General features: G+C 39.8%; 1 long non-coding RNA gene across 2 annotated transcripts in view; it reads right to left on the bottom strand.

Moving 5' to 3' along the window:
* The window catches only part of LOC133486854 (uncharacterized), a 148,992-nt gene that overhangs the window by 95,287 nt on the left and 32,574 nt on the right, over window positions 1-21,131 (bottom strand). The window contains exon 3 of one of the 2 annotated variants that reach the window (XR_009791141.1): window positions 1,021-1,092. The exons of the other annotated variant lie outside the window; for it this stretch is intronic. This is a non-coding gene — a long non-coding RNA (uncharacterized LOC133486854). The remainder of the gene's footprint in view (window positions 1-1,020; window positions 1,093-21,131) is intronic. 2 annotated transcript variants of the gene reach the window in all.

Here is a 21,131-nt window from a genome sequence, read left to right as displayed (position 1 = left end):
ATGTGATAAAACTACAGTACATATACAAATCACAACACCTTTAGTAACGATACAACCAATCAAACTATCCGTTAAACCCAATGACTAGAAGTCGTTCCTCAGTCTGAGCTAACATGAGCACACAAATGCGCATTACAGAGTATTGGCCACCGGGCCGGAGCGGCATGAGGCCATCACAGAGAGTTAGTTACCCTCTCTGCCTCCCTGTTGCTGCAGAACCGCGCAGAAACCCCCCCTCCACAGTACATCCAGATCTGCAACCTTCTCAGTGGGGGGTTGACATCAGGCATTAAGCGTTGTGGACTCTGATAGCGCCAACACCTCCGTGTTTGTCTTCAACTTTAACATGAACCTTCATGAGTGCACAAATGTTCACAGACCGCCAATTTCTATTTCGTGATAACGTTGCCAAAAACAAACCAAAAATTTTACCTCTTTCTCTGTTCTTATTTCACAAAAAGTTCTAAACTAATTTCCATTCAATTTGATGCTATTTAAATTGACATCATCCATTCATCAATAATTAACCAGTAATGTTATGTTTGTGTCACTGGTTGTTTGTCTATATGCACCCTGTGATTGCCTAGCAACAAGTCCAAGGTGTACCATACATCTCACTCAAAGAAAACCAATGCGACTGTCTGTCTAGGAAGCTCAAGAAAATAGTTGTACTACATTAGCCAATGTGGTTGCATTTCATTTTACACTGGAAAATGTCCAACTTATTCTGTATTGAAGCAGATCCTCTTTTATAGTGTTTCTATCTATTTGTAATGTATGAACCTTGTCTGTTTGATGTCTTCTTTTTTGTCAACTCAACGCTGCTTTCTTGGCCAGTTGAAAAAGAGAATTTACTTCCAATGAGGATTGTCTCCTGGTGAACTAAAGAACAATTATTTACTGTATTTAATCACAGATTTGTCACTTTGCTATTACTTACAGGGCCTTACTTTTTGTAGATAATGAAAATTATGTGATTTCTTATGCATTGGTGCATTGAAGTGTGAGTTTAACTCTTACCCCCATAATTCATAGCTCAAATCATCATTTCCCATTGAAATGAATAGAAGTGCCGTTAATTTATTCCAGCCCCTGAAAAACATCAACAAAAAAATTCAAGGTGTTTTCAAATACAAAAAAAAGATCAATATTGTACTTTATAAAAACATACTGTGATACTCAAGTTAAATAGAATGTAAAGAATTAAACAGTTTGTGCATCCTAATTTCATGCTTCAATGCCCACTAACATTGTTCTGCTCCTTCTGGTGTGTGCACATTGACGACCGGTGGGCAGTGTAATACAGACATACAAAATACATGAAGATAGTCACAACTAAGTAACTCAGTAAGCTGCAATAATATTAGTAATTTTTCGCAAATGATAAACAATACATGCCTGTAATTATTGTTATATTGTTTGTCCACGTTTTGCTGCACCACAGTTTGTGTTAAAATATTCGTCGTTTAAAGGGCTATTACTACTGCAACATCGATGTTAATTTGGTTAGCCCACCTATGGCTTTTGGAACTGTGTGTTAGCTTTGCGCTAGCGGACTTTAGTAAGGCAAAGTTATGTGCTTTGGTTTAATACACTAGGCATTTCAGATATTTTTTTACAGTAACACTGTTGCTATTAAGCTACACTTTCTGTTTTTTCAAAGATTTTTTCACTATCTGGCTAACTGCTGGCGGCACGGTGGTCGACTGGTTAGAGCGTCAGCCTCACAGTTCTGAGGACCCGGGTTCAATCCCCGGCCCCGCCTGTGTGGAGTTTGCATGTTCTCCCCGTGCCTGCGTGGGTTTTCTCCGGGCACTCCGGTTTCCTCCCACATCGCAAAAACATGCATTAATCGGAGACTTTAAATTGCCCGTAGGCATGACTGTGAGTGTGAATGGTTGTTTGTTTATATGTGCCCTGCGATTGGCTGGCAACCAGTTCAGGGTGTACCCCACCTCCTGCCCGATGACAGCTGGGATAGGCTCCAGCACGCCCGCGACCCTAGTGAGGAGAAGCGGCTCAGAAAATGGATGGATGGATGGATGGCTAACTGCTGCTTGTTGTGAAATTCACTGCCACAATTTAGCACTCGAAACAATCATTTTGGCTCAGCTCTCAAAAAACTAAAATAATTCGGGTCACTTGTCAGTCCAGGTATATAGAAATTAGCTCTGGGGGCAACAAGTAATTATCACCCAACAAGAGTTAAAACAGAAGCATAAGCCCCGAGGCTTGTGAATGTCTCACCTAAAATCTCATTGGAATTTTGATCATGGCCCTTTTGTGTAGAGCTGAGAGAGAGTAGCAATAAATTGCAAAGTGACTAAATGAAATGAGGTAGGAGGCTCCTGCTCGCCACCAATTACCCCTTAAAATGTAGCCATTCATGTGCCTGCATATCTGCTTATAGGGCTACTCTGGTCCACAGTGGGTCTGTCTCACCCACACACGCACACACACAGAGACACACACACGCACACACAGACACACACACGTGCACGCCCCTGCACAGGTCCAGAGCAGCGTTTGGAACAACAAAGTGCAGTTTGACTGCCTGGCCAATCACAAGAATGCCACCACTTCCTGCCTTTCATGCAGCACACCTTTTCCTAATCAATTATTAATCAAAGTACCGTTTTGAAAGTCCAGTTTTTTTGTTTGTTTTTTTGCATTGTCGCTTTTTTCATGGTTTCTTTTACGTTGCTCTTATGTGTTTGTGATGAGGTGCTATTATGTACATCTTTATGCAGCAGAAGGTGACTGATGTGCGGTAAAGGACACGCATCATGAGCATGACTTACTTCATTTTAGGTGGCTGTCAGCTTAGAGGACTTGATTTTTAATCTCCGAAGAGTTGGAAAAATTATTTTTAAATGCCCAACTAAATTGAGGTATAAAAATATAATATTTTGATTTACTTAGACCGGTATTACTTGGGATTTTCTACATTATAGGTTGCGCATTGTATTTAGGAGGGTTTTAAAGCATACATTTAATATTTAGAGCTATTTGAGATATTATTATGCAGTGTTTATGAAAAAGGAAATACAGTGGTGTTTTGAGATAACAGATACCAGTTTAATTCATTCCGTGACCATGCTCTTAATTCAAAACACTTAAATCTCAAATAATTTTTCCTCATTGAAATGAAAGGAAATACCATTTGTCTGTTTCAGCCTCCCCTGAAAATTAATGTGAAAAACAGCACTCTATAATATTGTACTGTATAAAAAAATCCAGTAATTAGATATTTTTATAGAATGTAAAGAATTCAACAATTTTTGCTTCATTTCAATGGACATTGTGCTGCTCCTTCTGATTGGCCATATGCAGGCAGTATGATACAGATATACAAATATACATGAAGCCATCACATCCTCAGTAAGCCTTGGTAATATTAGTTGTTTTTCGCAAACATCCATCCATCCATTTTCCTCACCGCTTATCCTCAGGGTCATGGGGGCTCTTACGTGGCTGCACGTGATACTCATTCCGTGTGTGTGGACACCAAGAAAACCAAAAGACCAAGGATGCCGGTACATTGTGCTGCATTCGGTTGCGTACAATGCCGTAAAAATTACAAAAAGGAAACTGGGAGTAAAGTTTCACAGCTAAAAATATTTTAGGGGGCTTTTTCAAATGTTATGTATTGATAGCATACACTTTGGAGTTGACAAAAAAGTAAGCCTCATGAAAATTACGACCGAAAATATTCAGGCATTGCCTTTGATGCGAAGGTTGTCCTCCCCAACATGGCTGCCACATAGGTACATCGGCTAGCCAGCCTTGCTCTCAGTGTTGTTGTGTGTGGGTCCCCACATAACAGAGTCATGAAAAAGTTAACTGTTTATTAAACACAGCAGACACGTTATTCTAGCTGACTACAGACACACAGCGTACGGGTGAACATATTTGACTGACAGGCTTTCAGCGGACATGCCCACACAGTCCTGCAGCTCAGGGAGAGCCTTTTTTTTCATGATTTTACAGCCCTATTTTACATATATATATTTTTTAATTCATTCATATTTGGTCGGCATTTTAAAAACACACTTTGTGATGTGTCAAATTCACAAGTTATTTTTTGGTCAGTTTACAGGCACTAAACCATTATTGAACAACTAGTATGATGGGGAAATCTACCTCACATTCACAGTTGTTTTTGTTCCAATGGAAAAATGCAACGAATAGCTATGTCTGCAGTTAGCCTACACCTCAATTCACCCGTTCGATAAAAAATGTATCCATTGTTTGGGGGGAAACTCCACCACCTCCGTGCCCCTTTTATTGGGAAACAAATTGAAGTGTGGGACGAGAGCGGGGCGGGTGGCCAACACGGGGAATCTATTTAGCCATCCCATTCCAGGCCGGAGCGGCCAGCGGATCCCTTCAAAGGCAGCGACAACAATGTGAGTGACATCGGGTCACTGTGCCTCCTCACAGCCACCTGGCTGACAGAATTGTTCTGTGGGGAGATAGAAGGGACGTGTGAAGCACTGCTTTTTGTCACGGCCATATCTGATGATTGATGGCTCTGCGGCTAGTGTGAATCTGCCCTTTTTAAATAATTTATGTTGCCCATCGCTACGGACAAGTACTTTATAACCGGGTTGTTATTTTTCCATTGACTGCGGAGATCAATACTTTAAAGACATGACATAGACCACTAATGAAGTACTTAAATGGCTCTCTGGAGTACTAACCATTGCAGTGTTGACTCTAAGCAAAGAGTGAAAACAGGTTTATTCCTCCTCTTCATAAAGTTATACTTTATTGGTCACATATAGACAAGACACAGTTGGAGTCAGTTCATTTTATATATGGCATTTAGAATGTGAGCAAAATCTGAAAACGCCTGAAATTACAAAAGAAGTAAATACAATTATTTAAAAATGTATATTTGTGCATAAAATTTTGTTTTGTCTCAGACATTTTCGGACAACTATTACTGTGTATTGGAAAAACAAATGGAGGTTCTACTTTTTAACATCAACTCTCCCAAACATATTCTCATTGAGTATTAAATTTACATCAAAACTAATTACCAGTAAACCTAACTGTAAAAATAACAAAATGACATACCAAAACTGTTTGTTTTTTCTGAGGTTTTACGTTTTAAAATAAAGACGTAGAGAAAAAAATTAAAGTAAAAATTGCAGAGCCATGTGTTTATTCCCCCCACTTACTGTATTTACTGACAAATTAGCTCGACAACAGTGTTTGAATTCTTATTAAAGTTGATTAATTCTCATCATTAGTTGATCACACAACAGCTCATAAAATACACTAAATTGATTTCTTTACTGTGAGTAATATGTGAAACACTTGAATTAACATCAATAAATCAATTTGTGAATCAATTACATGATCATGTTTAAATACAGAGCTAATAGTGTACATTAACTAGTGTTGTGCCAGTGATCATATATCATTTGGTGGGCCGTAGACAAGGAGCAGAGGAGCATTCTTAAATGATCAACTATCAAAGAGACACAAACATTATTGTTTACAATTCTATTTACTAGGATGTCATGAAATGTTACGTAAACCACCACTTTTTTAATATAAGTGTTACTGTTATGTATGGGGCTAATTAACTGCTCATATTACAAACAGGTTTAAGTAAATACTACTATAAGGCACAACTGCAAAATCTAAAAGGAGGTAAAGCTTTGGCCAGACCAAGAATTTATTCCAGATCTAAGCTAAAATTAATGTGATTCAAATCCATCCATCCATCCATTTTCTACCGCTTATCCGAGGTCGGGTCGCGGGGGCAGTAGGTTTAGCAGGGATGCCCAGACTTCCCTCTCCCCAGCCACTTCATCCAGCTCTTCCGGGGGGATCCCGAGGCATTCCCAGGCCAGCCGAAAGACGTAGTCTCTCCAGCGTGTCCAGCGTGCCCGGAACACCTCACCAGTGAAGCGTCCGGGAGGCATCCAAATCAGATGCCCCAGCCACCTCAACTGGCTCCTCTCGATGTGGAGGAGCAGCGGCTCTACTCTGAGATCCTCCCGGATCACCGAGCTTCTCACCTATCTCTAAGGGAGAGCCCGGACACCCGGCGGAGGAAACTCATTTTCGCCGCTTGTATCCGGGATCTTGTTCTTTCGGTCACGACCCACAGCTCGTGATAGGTGAGGGTAGGAACATAGATCGACCGGTAAATTGAGAGCTTCGCCTTTCGGCTTAGCTCCTTCTTTACCACAACGGACCGATACAAAGTCCGCATCACTGCAGACGCTGGGCCGATCAGCCTTGGGGCAGGATCTCATCCCGACCCGGAGAGGGCATGCCAGCCTTTTCCGACTCAGGACCATGGTCTCAGATTTGGAGGTGCTGATTCTCATCCCAGCCGCTTCACACTCGGCTGTGAATTGCTCCAGTGAAAGTTGGAGATCACGGCTTGATGAAGCCAACAGAACCACGCTGGAGGCACTAAAGCCAAACCAACACAGATGAAAACACACCCTCCTTAGTGGAGGTAAGAATTGAAAATACTGTACATTCTTTCAATATGCAGACTAAACTGAAGGTTGTATGAGTTGAAACACTCAAAAGTCAAGATGTTTCATCCAATTTAGCAGTGGAAAATTACCTTGTATAGGTTACTGTTCCAGTACGAACAAGACTGCTATGAAAAGCCCGTCAAGGCTTCCTTTTGCACACATTACAAGGCTACAGCACTGCCGTAGTCAACCAGCTATTGTGTGGATCAGTCAACAGAGTTAACATGACAATCGAATTACTACTCTGCCATTGTGAGCTTTTCTTCTGTACGCTCTCATTAATAAACCTAGAACTTGTCTCTCTGTCTGTCTGTAACAGAAAAGCAAGACTTAAGGCCGAACAAACCCAAACTTGTTCTTCTAATTTGTTTGATTGAAAAATTATGCTGTGCTTGGTACACTGTTCCACCCAATCCTGTAGGTGGCGGTAATGTACATAACAAACTTTAATTTAAGGAGCTTTAATTTCACTCGGTTTGTTGCATCTAGTGGGTCACTGACCCACTAGGCCCTGATGCAAGCAGACTGTAATAGTGAAAAGTAACAAAGATTTCCTGTATCCTATCTGAAATTCGCTGCAACCTGCTCATGGAGATGGGTCGTGTAGTTTTTGCATAATCTTGCATAATGATAGAGAATCTGTTGCATGACCACACTCGTAACTCGAAACACTCATTTCCAAAATAATTTTTCCCCAACAAAATGAATGCAATGCCATTAATCTGTTCCAGCTCCACATTGTGGTCCTAATGGTTTGTGGGCCAGGGCCACCTGAGGGCAGTAAAATACAGCCATAGAGACCCAAACGAAGAGGAGTTTCACGACTGACTCAGTAAGCTATATTATATACTGTTGTTTTTTTTTTCCACAAAGAATAAAGAATATACACCTGTGAGGATTCTATGCTGTGTGTCTACATGTGTTACTATTGCTTGTGTTCAAATACCCGTTGCTTAATGGGTAATTACCCTGCCATTATCGATGTTATTGTCTGTTAGCCTTTTGCTAGCGACATTCAAAGTGATGTGGTTGTTTCGATTTTACAATTTTTGTTGTTTACAGTTTAGATTGGCAGTAAACTCCAACTAGTAGTGTTAATAAACAGCTTGAAGGCTATTTTGAAGGATTCTTCACTATCTGGCAAACTGGTGCATTTTAGTAAAGTGAGTTAAGTTTGCTGCCACCATCAAGAGGCTCGTATCTCAAATATTTGCTCGGAAGTCAAAGCAAAAGAAAATCAGTGATGGCTTGTATATAAAAAAAACTTGGGTCAGCAAGGCTATTGGTTATAACAATTCTTTTTGTTTGTTTACTATAAGTGAACAACAACAAATGTTAATACAGCCATTTGTACTGTACTAAAAACTGGGAAACAACAAGAGATTTTCCCTTTATTCCTTGCAAGAAAGAGAAGTTCTACAGAGCGAACACACAAGAATGCATAATGACTGACTAACAAGCAGATCGAAATTTGACCAGCCACTCCTTGGCTTCGCCCCTTGTCCCACTTATAGTATACCAACAAAAAAAATAATAATTGTAACCAATAACCTTGGGTAATGGGCCACATGCAGCCTGTTCTGGTAAACTTCAATGTTTGTCTTAATTATTGTTCTTGTGGTTGTAGATTGCATTGGTGTTGTTTTGCAATACAGTTAATAGGCAGACATACCAAATGAAGTTTCTGGTTTATATATTTTTTTTTATTTCAAAAGATACATATTTTCCAAACTCACTGATGGTGTCGTGATTGACTCACCTGAATTCCGTGAAGGGAGTGTGGGTTCAGTTCCCACTCAGTGTGAATGTGAGTGTGAATGGTCTCTACAGTATATGATTGTGTGATTGACTGGCAACCATATAGGGTGTAATCCACTCCCTGTGACCCTAAACAGGATACAGTAAGTAGTATTGAAAATATACAGATGGTAAATTTGGCATGTATTTGTGAATGGGACATTGAATGGATATTGATCCCACTTCAGCTGCACAGAAGTCAACTGGGTGAACTACTAGACTACCGATGGCCTATAACTGAACTCTACCAAGATCAGTTTGATGCCCCTAAAATATACCCATGAAATTCTTTTGAAAATGTTTCGATGCATTAACGTGTTTTTTTCCTTCAGTTAACCTTAATAACAACTGTTAATTCAGCAACAGTAAATAAAACACTAAATGCATTAATTGTGACTTTCATCCGCTCGCTGTTTATAAACTTGGCTTTAATGAAATGTACTGTAATGGAGATTGCTTTCGGGGAGAGTGAGACATTTATGAGTGGCTAGAAGTACGGCAGCTGCCTTTCCCCCTGAGAGATAGAAATGTATGCTGTATACCCCGCTGATTGTTGAGAAGGTAAAGAACCAATAGCGGCATGTTGGGAGGTTTAATTTAAAGTGTGTTTCTCACTAGGCTGCTCACAACACTTAATTAAACTCTGCTGTTTTGGCAATGACAAATGCTGCCGCGCTGGCGGAACCTGGACTGCTGTGACTGAGAGGCTTTTGTAATTTCTCTCATGTGCAGCGATGGCCATATCCAGGTCACAAACTTAATTGTGAATTAAAGAACTAAACAAGATTTAGACATGGGGGAATGGAGGCTAGAGGAAACGGGTGGGTGGATGGAGTCATTTCTTTTTCTGCAATCAGTCTACATTTTCATCCTTCTCCTTTTTGGGGGGGAAGGTTTTGTCGTAGATTTATGAGCGTCTGCGCCTGTGGTTTTCTACCCTCATTGCCTTTCACACTGACTTTTCCTGAGGCACTTGTCCGCTTGATGGAGGCTTCAACATTTTACTGAAGAAATCATGAATAAAATGAATAGTGGGCACCTGCACTGAATATTACTACTTCATAACAGAAGTGATCTTTGCATGACTATTGAGTTGTTTCCAGCCAAGAGGGCAGCGAGTGCATGTGCAAAATATGGAGGGAAACTTACTGTAAGTGCTACACACAAAAACACGAAGCTTAGGGCAGTCAACAAAGTGACAGGCAGTGACTAATAGCTTTGTTTCAGGGGGAAAATCCAATTCATGCCAAACATGCCTTATTTTGTTTCTGTAATGGTATGGCTACTGTGCATTTCATGAGATCCACTTAAAAGTAGAGCCAGGGTCGCTCACGTCCACCACCGAGCCCTGCCTGATGCTGTTATGAAGGCGCACAACTCTGTTATACTACCAGGAAATAACCACACAAGATGCCTGCGAGGCATAAACAGGAGATGGAGCATTGAATTCAATAATGTAGTCCACTCTTTTTTTTTTTTTTTTTTTTTTAAGATCTGTTCTTATACTCCTGTTTTATTACCAGGGTGAAATGTATTATGCCTTATTTTACCTTACATGTCAATCTTTTGTTCAGTTTTATCACAGCTGGGGAAAAAATATTTGATTGAGTTCCAAACTAACATAACAATGTTATGTGAGCATTTTGCAATAAAAACACTACCTACCACTTTAAGTAAGTAATATTATGTAACTTTGACGGGTGCTCACCGGTTACGAAAGACAATGAAAAATGTGCATTTACAGTATAGACTAAATCAATTATACAACTCTGATTATCGCTTTAGATATGCTTGCCATGTATTAAGAGCCAATGCAGTACTTGTATCAAAAATTATGCCTTTCCAAAGATAATGTGGCTCAGCTTTGCTGATGGACAGAACAATCTATTGATAAGAATTCTGTTGATTATTGGCTGCAGATTGATTGATTGTCCTGAAGCAAATGAAGCAAAATGGAGTACAGAAGTGCTTCTGACTCAGTCCCAACTGGTGGTACCTGAAGACTAACACCATGTCAGTAGGGCACATCCACACAGACCTGTTGTCATCGCATTATTCTGCTGAATAAGACACTGGCGTTGAAACAGGAGCTTCAAACTAGAGATGCAGTCCAGTGATCGAAAATCAGGGGTCGATCACGTGATTTTCAGCTCATCGAGATCGGGTGAAAATGGTCGGTTTTATTCATTTTCTGACATTTTAAATGTCACAAAGTGACAAAATAATTGAGATCTTGCCAAATGGAACAGTAATAGCTTTGTTTTATATGAAAAATTGTAACTAGTAAATGATTAACTTGGAATTTTATGGCTGCAACACATTCCAAAAAAGCTGGGACAGGTGACAAAAAAGACAGAAAGTTGAGGAATGCTCATCAAACACCTGTTTGGAACATCCCACAGGTGAACAGGCTAATTGGGAACATGTGGGTGCCATGATTGGGTATAAAAGGAGCTTCCCTGAATTGCTCAGTCATTCACAAGCAAAGATGGGGCGAGGTTCACCTCTTTGTGAACAAGTGCGTAAGAAAATAGTCGAACAGTTTAAGGACAATGTTTCTCAACATACAATTGCAAAGAATTTAGGGATTTCATCATCAACTTCATAAAACTGATGCAAAATGGAAAAGTGTTCTGTGGTCCGACGAGTCCACATTTCAAATTTTTTGGGGAAATTGTGGACGTCGTGTCCTCTGGGCCAAAGAGGAAAAGAACCATCGGACTGTTATGGATGCAAAGTTCAAAAGCCAGCATCTCTGATGGTATAGGGCTGTGTTAGTGCCAATGACATGGGTAACTTACACATCTGTGAAGGCACCATTAATGCTGAAAGGTACATACAGGTTTTGGAGAAACATATGCTCCCACCCAAGCAACGTCATTTTCATGGACACCCTTGCTTATTTCAGCAAGACAATGCCAAACCACATTCTGCACGTGTTACAACAGCGTGGCTTCATAGTAAAAGAGTGCGGGTACTTGACTGGCCTGCCTGCAGTCCAGACCTGTCTCCCATTGAAAATGTGTGGTGCATTATGAAGCGTAAAATATGACAACAGAGACCCCAGACTGTTGAACAGCTGAAGCTGTACATCAAGAAAGAATGGGAAAGAATCCCACCTACAAAGCTTCAACAATTAGTGTCCTCAGTTCCCAAATGTTTATTGAACGTTGTTAAAAGAAAAGGTGATGTAACACAGTGGCAAACATGACCCTGTCCCAGCTTTTTTGAAATGTGTTGCAGCCATAAAATTCTAAGTTAATGATTATTTGCTAAAAACAATAAAGTTTATCAGTTTGAACATTAAATATGTTGTCTTTGTAGTGTATTCAATTAAATATAGGTTGAACATGATTTGCAAATCATTGTATTCTGTTTTTATTTATGTTTAACACAACGTCCCAACTTCATTGGAATTGGGGTTGTATAAGCTGTGTTGTTATAAGTGATTCCAGCACAAGTAATTAGTCTATACTGTTTCTATCGGACTTATTAGTGAATGAACACCATATCACATGCATGTTAGTCAACTGGCTTACGGTGTTGCTTAGCCGGCACATCGAGGAAGGGAGAGAATTAAACTCGTATCTCAAGGCACCAATGTATTCAACATTTTCCAACCCTATCTTTATTCCATGACTAAAGAGGATTATCTCTTAAGTAAAACATACAACGTCGTCTTTTCAGAATCAGAATCAGAATCATCTTTATTTGCCAAGTATGTCCAAAAAACACACAAGGAATTTGTCTCCGGTAGTTGGAGCCGCTCTAGTACGACAACAGACAGTCAATTTACAGAACACTTTGGAGACAGAAAGACATTGACAAAAAAAAAACAGTCACTGAGCAGTAAAGGGTTGGTAGTTATCTGGTAATGCCGGTACATTTTATAAAGGGGGTGCAAACAGCTCTTATGTATTTTGTTGTGTAAATGCCGGAGACACACAGCAGCATTCGTTGGAGTTAACAGTGCAGCACTTTTGTGTTCACTAGCACAAATCATTAATCATGAGGCCGGCCATATTCTTGTAGTGCCTGTGCTTTCATTACTGGGCCTAATTAAACAGTTCTGTGAACTGGAATCTCAGATTTCTCTGTTACAGATTATCATTAATTACGCTGAAAGTGCTCAGAGATGTTGGACTCAATTATATTGTGCTCAACCCTGGCAGTGGCGTGATTCATTGTTGGGAGCGCTCCACAGCCGTACTGTCTCTGGTTATCACCCACCTCCACTTTTGTAAATTGAGCTCTGCCAGCCAACAAACTAAGAATTATGTGGTGCTTTTTTTTCATTACAAATATGTTGGAGGGGCCCAGACCAATTAAGGCTGGGATATTTGGTGTGGAGTGATGAGGCAGGCACTGGTGCACGGAAATGGGGGGTTGGAGGATAGCGACTGTGGCAATGAGCTCACCATGCTGAAGTCGTGGCTTTATTACCATGCCTGGTACATCCCTCCACATAAGACTGACTGATTATGCCCAGTATTCATCCTCAAAGTTCTCATTATTGGAACGGTAAAATTGGAATTTGGATTTAATATCGTGTCGGTGGGAAGAACTGGATATACACAGATTCAATTCGCTTGGAGGTTTCAATTGAAATTTCTATTAGAGAACATATTGCCTGAAGGAAAGTGTCAACTTTTCATAACGTTTGTGTATGACAAGTAAGTTTCGAAGCTTCTCAACAATGTCAATATTACTTCTATAACCTGATGCTGGATGGATGGGGGTCGAGGGTGGTGTCTTCCAATGAAACAGTGTGTGAATGAGATTATTGGCCGCATTTTTCCGAGGGTCAGACAACAGAGATGATATTCCAAATCAAAGAAGAATTTACGATGTTAGCTCAATCCTTAGCCTTTTTGCACAATTTCATATTCCTCACTTTTAATATATATGAAAATCAGCCTTAGCTGTGTGCATGTGTCTTTTATAAGATCACCTGTAGGGAGTTTTTGCCTCACAAAGCGGGATGGACAAATTAGAGTAAGATCTCCGTATTGTCAAGCTTGAATATCCTTGGATCAACAACAAATTAAAAATTAGTTTTTCGCTCAGTTCCTGAAACTGCGGTCATCCTATCAATACCTTTGCAAAAAAAAATAAAAAGAAAAAAGATGGGATTTTGGAGATGGAATCCTTTTGGTGACATAGCAGCAGCTCATTGAAAATGTAATACACTACTTCTGAGTCACAGGTCACCTGGCAATCTGAATTTTAAAAGGATTTTGAATAATATTGTGTTTTATTTTGAAAATGAACTATGTGGCCTCCATCATGAATCCAATATATGTCTTAATCTTCTGGGCTCTTGAAGTCCACGGCTCCGGAACAAGGCCTTTGACTCCACAACTTAATAAGGAAACCACTTGTTTTCTCATCCATCTTCACAGGAACTGACAAAGCAGTAGTGATTTTTTATTTTCTAAGTAATTGATGAAGCATAAAATTTGTGCTGTTATGCTTTGTGAATACAGAGGAATAAGGAGCCCTCTTATCAAGTGGAAGCTCAACGTGCTCTCAAAAGAATTTAGTAGGAAATTGTGCAAAGAAACAGGTGTACAAAAGGCGACTTTGACAGCAACAGGGTTGACATGATACATGGAAAATGCTATATTCCGACACCAAGGAATTAAAATTTGTCATTATATCAGTGCAGTTTGGGGATTAAGGTTGGGACAGATTACAATATGAATTAGAGGAAAACAAAATGAATTTTAAGCAGCCCAAAAACAATTATTTTACTTCTTTTGCTATACTGATTTTTTTTTAAATGAGTACCGTATTTTCACAACCATAGGGCACACCGTATTAAAAGGCGCAGTCTCAGTTACGGGGTCTATTTCTGTATTTAACACATACATAAGGTGCACCGTATTATTGGGCGTAGGCATGGTAAAACATATGCTAGTTTAAAACATACGGTAGCATGCATGCACGCTAAAACAATGTTTTTAAAAAGGCAGCGGGAGCAAAACTGAGTTCGGTTGTACTTTATTGAAGTATTTAACAATGTACTCACGTCATTGTTTGATCAATCCTCATCCACAAATCCATCAAAGTCCTCATCTTCTGTATCCGAAATGAACAGCTGGGCAAGTTCTCAATCAAACACGGCAGGTTCGAGTCAGTCTCGTTGCCGTGCGAAAGCTCGAACAACAGTGCAAGCAGCCCCAGCATCCACAATCCATTCACAAATTGTGGCGTAACTCGCCCGGCGCTGCCTCCTAGTCTTAGTAAAGCTGTGTTCGCCATCTGTCATCCATGGTTCCCACGTCGCTCACTTCACTTTGAACGCCCTGTCTACATGGATGTCCAGCGGTTCGTCAAGCCTTCCGGAATGATGGCAAGCCCCAAGTTATTGCACTCAGTCGAATGGTGACTTGAGACGCTTCTCCCGGCTGTTCTTTGCTCATTAATCCATTGCTCGAGTTGGTCTTCCAACTCGGACCACCCCGCCTTGTTTCTGCATTTTGTTTTTCTTTTTTTTCCCGTGGAAACTCAGTTTTGTCTTCTTGACTTGGCGAAGCTCGTTTTCCTGCTTCCTCTACTTGCGAACCATGGATTCGTTGATCTTGAATTCTCTCGCAGCTGCTCGATTCCCATGTTCCTCCGCGTAACTGATAGCTTGCAGTTTTAACTTTGCTTTGTAAGCGTGTCTCTTTGTAGGTGACATTTTCGGGGGTCCTTAGCCAAACCGATATTGTTTTGCACAGTGCACACCCCGGAAATGCTCCTAGTCAGTCAAGCGGTGTAAAAAAAATTAAAATAAAATAAAATTGAAAAAAAACGCCCCGCTGCTATATACCTACTGGGAGCGTGGTTTTAGCATCCTACTCCACGCAACCTTCCCCTGTCCTCAGCCACGTCCGCTTTTCCTCTGTGTAAGCAGCATGTTGGTAGGAAATATAAAAAAAAAAATTAAATAAAAAAAAAAATAATGAAAAAGTCAAGCGGAGCGCTCATCAAACAGCATTTATAGATGTTGGAACTCGGTGCACACATAAGGCATTATAAGGCGCCCCGTCCATTTTGGAGAAAATTTAAGACTATTAAGTGCACCTTATGGTCGTGAAAATACGGTATGTATTGTTTTGCGGTAGAAGAAGTTCAACATTTACTTAATAGCAAAATCTGTTTTTTATTCTTTGGGTTTTTTAACAAAAATATAAATTCTATAGGAGTGCATTGTTTTGAAATTCTACACACTTTCGCGGCAAGAAACTTAAATTTAATAAAGAAGTCAGCAGGTTCCAGAGCATTCTCGATTCAGGCACCAGTAGTTGGGAATGCCCTACCCGCGAAAATTAGAGCAGCTTGTGAAAATTAGAGTTTTTCCTTGCCCGGATGGGTGTCTAAACGAGGGGCTGGAATTGATTTTTTGTAAACTGTGTGCCTGTGAAGCCCTTTTAGATCCTTGTGATTAAGGGCTACATATATAAACCTGATTTGACTTCATTTTATAGCAACAGTTGTTCTACTGTGTTAATTTTTTTCATCTTTTAAAGTTGTCTTTGTACAAATAGTAATAAATATATCAATTACTATATGTGCCCTGCAATTGGCTGGCGACCAGTTCAGGGTGTACCCCGCCTCTCGCCCAGAGTTAGCTGAGATAGGCGCCAGGACGCCCGTGACCCTAGTGAGGATAACCGTACGGAAAATGGATAGATGGACTTTTTTGCCTAACTAAGGTTTTTGTACAGAAGAAATCTTAAAATGTATTTATTTTCACAGATTAAGTTATTGTCTGTGTTGAAATAAAAAGACCAGTGCATTAAAAGAACAAAGAGTTATTTAACACTTTTTGTAAAACCGTACTAATTGGTGAGAAGCTTAGACTTAAATAGCGAAACGTTTTGTGTTGTGTTTTTTTAGCTGTTGTAAGTTGTGTCTCTGTCTACAAATGAATTTTTCAGCATTATTGTGACCTGAACATGGTTGACAGCAGCAGGGAATTTAAGCGTTAATTACATCCTAACCTTTTCAGAACAGATATTTAGACATGTTGTATCCTACTACAGTGGAAATGAAAACATCCAATGACCAATCAGTATCCACTCACATTAGCATAGTATCATAAAGCCCAGCGCCCCAAAACATGTCATGGAGATCCTCCCCTATTTATCCTAAAATAGCCGCTTAACTTTGAGTGACACTAATTCTTACTACATGAAGCTGTAGAAGCAGCTTCCCCCTTCTGTCTCTGTCAGAAAATTACAACAGACAGAGTTTGTGATGTCCCCAGTGTGCAAATTCCTTTATTCTGTCAGATTACAGCATTTGATATGACGTCGCCCGGCATTCGGGCCTCCCGTGCCTGCCAAAGAGAAGGGACCTGTCAGGCGAGGGGGAAAGCATTGAGGATCATCACTTGGACTGATCTGCGCGCCCTGCACACTGTCATCTCCTCCAACTGTACAAGTCAACACAAATAAAAGTGAGGAGGCAAAAGCCGTAATGGCTGGGAGAGAGCCGCGCTCATCCTGACCATTACTTTTATTCAAACCTCACAGATGACATGATGTGAAAAATGAGCCTGTGTCTTGTCGGGTGCCCATTAGTGAGATAGCACATTATCTCCCCTTTTTCACATTGAATCTCCTTCCTGCACACAGCGGCAGATGTTCCCGACGACTCACTCACTTTTATGGGCTCTTGACTGCCATAGTCTTTTAAATACAAGGGGTGGGGGTGCCGCACCAGGCGGGTATGACGTATGGCTGTCAGTGCTCTTTACCTCCCTGACAGCTGCTTTCACTGGATCACTCTTTAAAGCTTCTCCCGGAAACGGACAGCTAATGTATTTTCTCTCAGAGAGATGCATGACTATTGCGGCAAAGGTGGCGAGCACATGCCCACGCAATTACAGTGCAATTTACTAAGAAACGGTCCTAATGCTGGAAACAGAATTTTCAGAGCTTCCAGGATGTATCTGTATCATTGAGTGAGACAACAATTGTTTGCAGCAACTGCATTTGAGTGATGAATCCTGAGCTAAATTTAAAACAAACAAATTCAGTAAAGTTTTTAAAGATATGAGCCATCAATGATTTGCCTTGCAGTACGGTGTCAGTGAACTCAACTCATTTTATAACAAGAAGCAGTTTGGATCATCTTCAAAAAAGAGGCTTCAAACCGTTTTCGCCACTCCCACTTGAAGTCTACTGTCAAACTAAACATCAAACAAAGAGAAATACACGTGCATTTAAAACAACCACATAACTTTGGGGAAACGCGACACAAGGGCTAACGAAATAGGATTGGTTTTGCGGTGTTATAACCCTTTACCCTTTTTATTTCAATCAAATTTAAATTTTTATATTTGTTCTTGTCTTGGATTTATTAAATACACCTGTTGCCCTCAAATTGTATCAACTCTCTCTAATTTCAAAGAGCTTCTGATTGTGTATTTAAAATTAAGTGATTAATTAAAATTAATTAATTAAAATTAAAATTAGTAATTAATTAATTAAAATTGTTTATTTTGTACATTATCTGTGCTGTTTTGGAGTCAACTAAGTCATAAAATTAGAGCGTGTTTAATTTAATAAATAGTGGATTTATGTACTCCCTCCGCCTCAGTCTGCTTTTGGATCCGATCACGTAACATGACATATATGGCAGTAACAGTGAAGGGTGTGTATAACGACTTCTTAAGACATCCTTAGTTTTATGAAGAACAGCTATGCTTTTTCACATCTTGGACTTCACATAATCTAAGTGAGACTTTCAACATAGTTTATCATAAATGACTAATTTATTTATTTTCATACACTCTCTCAGTAGAACTGATCATGATTTTTGTTTGTCTAAAAATGGGACAATTCATAATGTCATACAGTAAACCGTACTCCATGAACCAGGAGGTAGCCTGCAAATTAATAATTTTATTGTTTAAAGTTAATGTTTTTTTTATTAAGATTGACAAATAAACAAGTGGTACTCCATGAATGTTCTAGTTATTTGAGTTCTGATTAAACGGATGTTGATATGATCTCATTTGCATATGCATATTCCCGTTTATCATTTCTCCAATTGTCTTGGAATCTGACTCGGGCTGAACAGGTTTCTTAAGCCTCTGGTCAAAAGTCTCATTTAATCTGCTCCAAAATGATAATTTCCATCTATCCTCTTCATTCAAAGATTAGGGGAAAAAGGCACTATGGGTTGCAATTATAAACAAGTTTTCCTCGTTGCTAATCAAGAATTGCGTTGGAGGGCGCACACAAAGTTGTCTGCAAATACTCAGCAGTATGCATGCCTTCTCCAAAGGCCCTGAAGCAAACTCAAGACTGTATGAGAGTCTACAAAGAGAAATAAATGTAAAGAGAGCATTACAGAGCAATGTTCAGGGGTTGTGGTCAGTGGCAGGGAGTCTTGGCTTCTTTCAGGCATGAGCATGAACCACAGCCGCCTGGTTCAATCTAATCTCTGACAAGAAACAACAAGCCTCAGGGATGTCCCTACAGGCTCCCTCAACGCTGCACAACATCATAAGGAACTCCATTCAGAGGAGCTTAGATCTACTGTATAGATGTCAGGAGTGTGTTTCCATTTTACAACTTCACTGGAGGAGAAGTCCTCAGTTTTCCTCAGCATTTCTCGCCCATTTGGAACTGTCTCCCTGCTCTCCTGCGCCAGTCAGTTTTCCCTTAATCCACACACACTAAACACGGTCTCTAGTGGCTGTGTCCTATTACTGCCCTGTGACTGGTGAACAACAGAGCTGCAAGCACTGGTATCAACGAGCATAGCACAATCAGGAAAAGAAAATGAAAGGGGCAGGAGATTTGAAGTGCAATTACATTTTACAGTGAACAGGAACTAAACTTTGGTGGTAAAACACCTGAAATAAATGACTCACCAGGGGAATTTGGTGCTTCCTGGTCTGAAAGGGGACTGCTAAACCAAAGGAATGATTCGCCCAATGACGAAATAGCAACAGATGGAGTTAACATGTTTAGCTTGTGAAAGGATTGGCTAACAGTTAATGATTATTTGCTAAAAACAATAAAGTTTATCAGTTTGAACATTAAATATCTTGTCTTTGTAGTGTATTCAATTAAAAATAGGTTGAACATGATTTGCAAATCATTGTATTCTGTTTTTATTTATGTTTAACACAACGTCACAACTTCATTGGAATTGGGGTTGTAAATACATTTGCTTTGCTTTGCTCCAAATCAGTCTGGCATGCATTACAATCGCTAACCAATTACAAGTGACCATCCCCCCAAGCTGAGAACATTAAAAGACTAGCCGACGACTTGAACACCTTCTACTGCAGATTTTAAAAGGACACTTTCATACCCCACACCCACCCAGCCACACCACCAACCTACATCGCACCTCTGACTCCACCTCCTTCGTTGACCATCCACGAAAAGGATACTGTGCCAAGTATCACCCTGTTGTACTGGACTATTGTTCTATTAGTCATTTAGAACCGCTCTAATTGCAAGAGGACTCTGCATCTTTTTTCAGAATTGTCCAAAAAAAAATATATTGTACAGGCATTACCACATTACTGGTAACCTTTTTATTGCTCAGTGACTGTGTTTTTTTATATCTTTATGGCTCAAAAGTATTCTCTGTCAATTGACTCTCTGTTGATGTACTCGAGAGGCCCCACTGACCGGAGACAAATTCCTTGTGTTTTTGACATACTTAGCAAATAAAGATGATTCTGATTCTGTGCGGCTCCACATAATGCAAATGTTAGAAACCGCCACTGGTCACAGGAACACACAACCAATTGTGCTTAAAAAATCACTATGCCAACATGTTATATTAAATAGAACTTTGAAATGAGATTTCAAACAATAAAAATTTGGGGTGAGACAACTAACTAGTGCTGAACCAGGTACCCTTTTTGCTCTTGACATTGTTTGAAATAAATTCACTTCAAAATGTTTTCAAAGTAGCTTTACGTGTTTAGTAAGAATTTAAATTGACACCATAAAAGGACATATCTATGTAAACCAAGTTATGGTAATTCCACATAGCTCTCAGGAATGATGATGCTAATCACTTAACACACAAATCTTTCCCTTCACTCGCAATGAGTCAGTGGCAGCAGCTTGCATCTGTTTGCTCAGAGTCGATGACGGAAGCCAAGGTGTGTAGCAACATGGAATGAATGCTACTGCAAGATGTCACCAGCTGCACATGATATGATGAATTACAATCATATGTTAATCAGCCAGAGAAGTGCCTTGTTTACGCTGTGTACTCGGTTTTCTCATATCGAGATACAGATTCTTGCACACAGGAACAGACCACCGTTTGCAACGGTAATTAACTTGTTTTTTTTATTTATTGTATTTTCAGTGAGATGTTTGATGAACAAAAACACATTTCCGATAAAACAGTCCGTCTTTAAAGAGACATTAGTAAAGTTTGTTCATGCATTGCTAATTACTTTATTTCAATCTGTTACCATGCCTTTTCTGCTGGGAAAAAAAACACATACTATATAGTGTGTGCGTGTACATGCGTGTGCTTGTGTGCGTGTGTGCACGCACATGTGGGCACAGAGCAAACAGCTACAAGAGCAGTAACAAGGTCAATACTAATGTAAGTACCTTTTTATTTCCCCAGACACTCAGTGTTGGATGTGCAAAGTGTGTTTGTCCTGCAAACCTACTAATGACCATAAAATCCTTATATTGCTTTTCTATTGATTTACTCATCCACAGGTGGATGGTGGCTCTATATTTGGTACTTAATGTATTAATTATCATTTACTGTATATCGTAATAAAAACAAGGTATGGATCTCATTTTCTCCATGAAGGTGGATTTAAGAGTAATT

Source organism: Phyllopteryx taeniolatus, chromosome 12 (genome assembly GCF_024500385.1).
Source record: "Phyllopteryx taeniolatus isolate TA_2022b chromosome 12, UOR_Ptae_1.2, whole genome shotgun sequence".
Classification (NCBI taxonomy): domain Eukaryota; kingdom Metazoa; phylum Chordata; class Actinopteri; order Syngnathiformes; family Syngnathidae; genus Phyllopteryx; species Phyllopteryx taeniolatus.
Note: the sequence above shows the minus strand (reverse complement) of the source record. Positions and strands in the feature narration are given on the sequence as shown.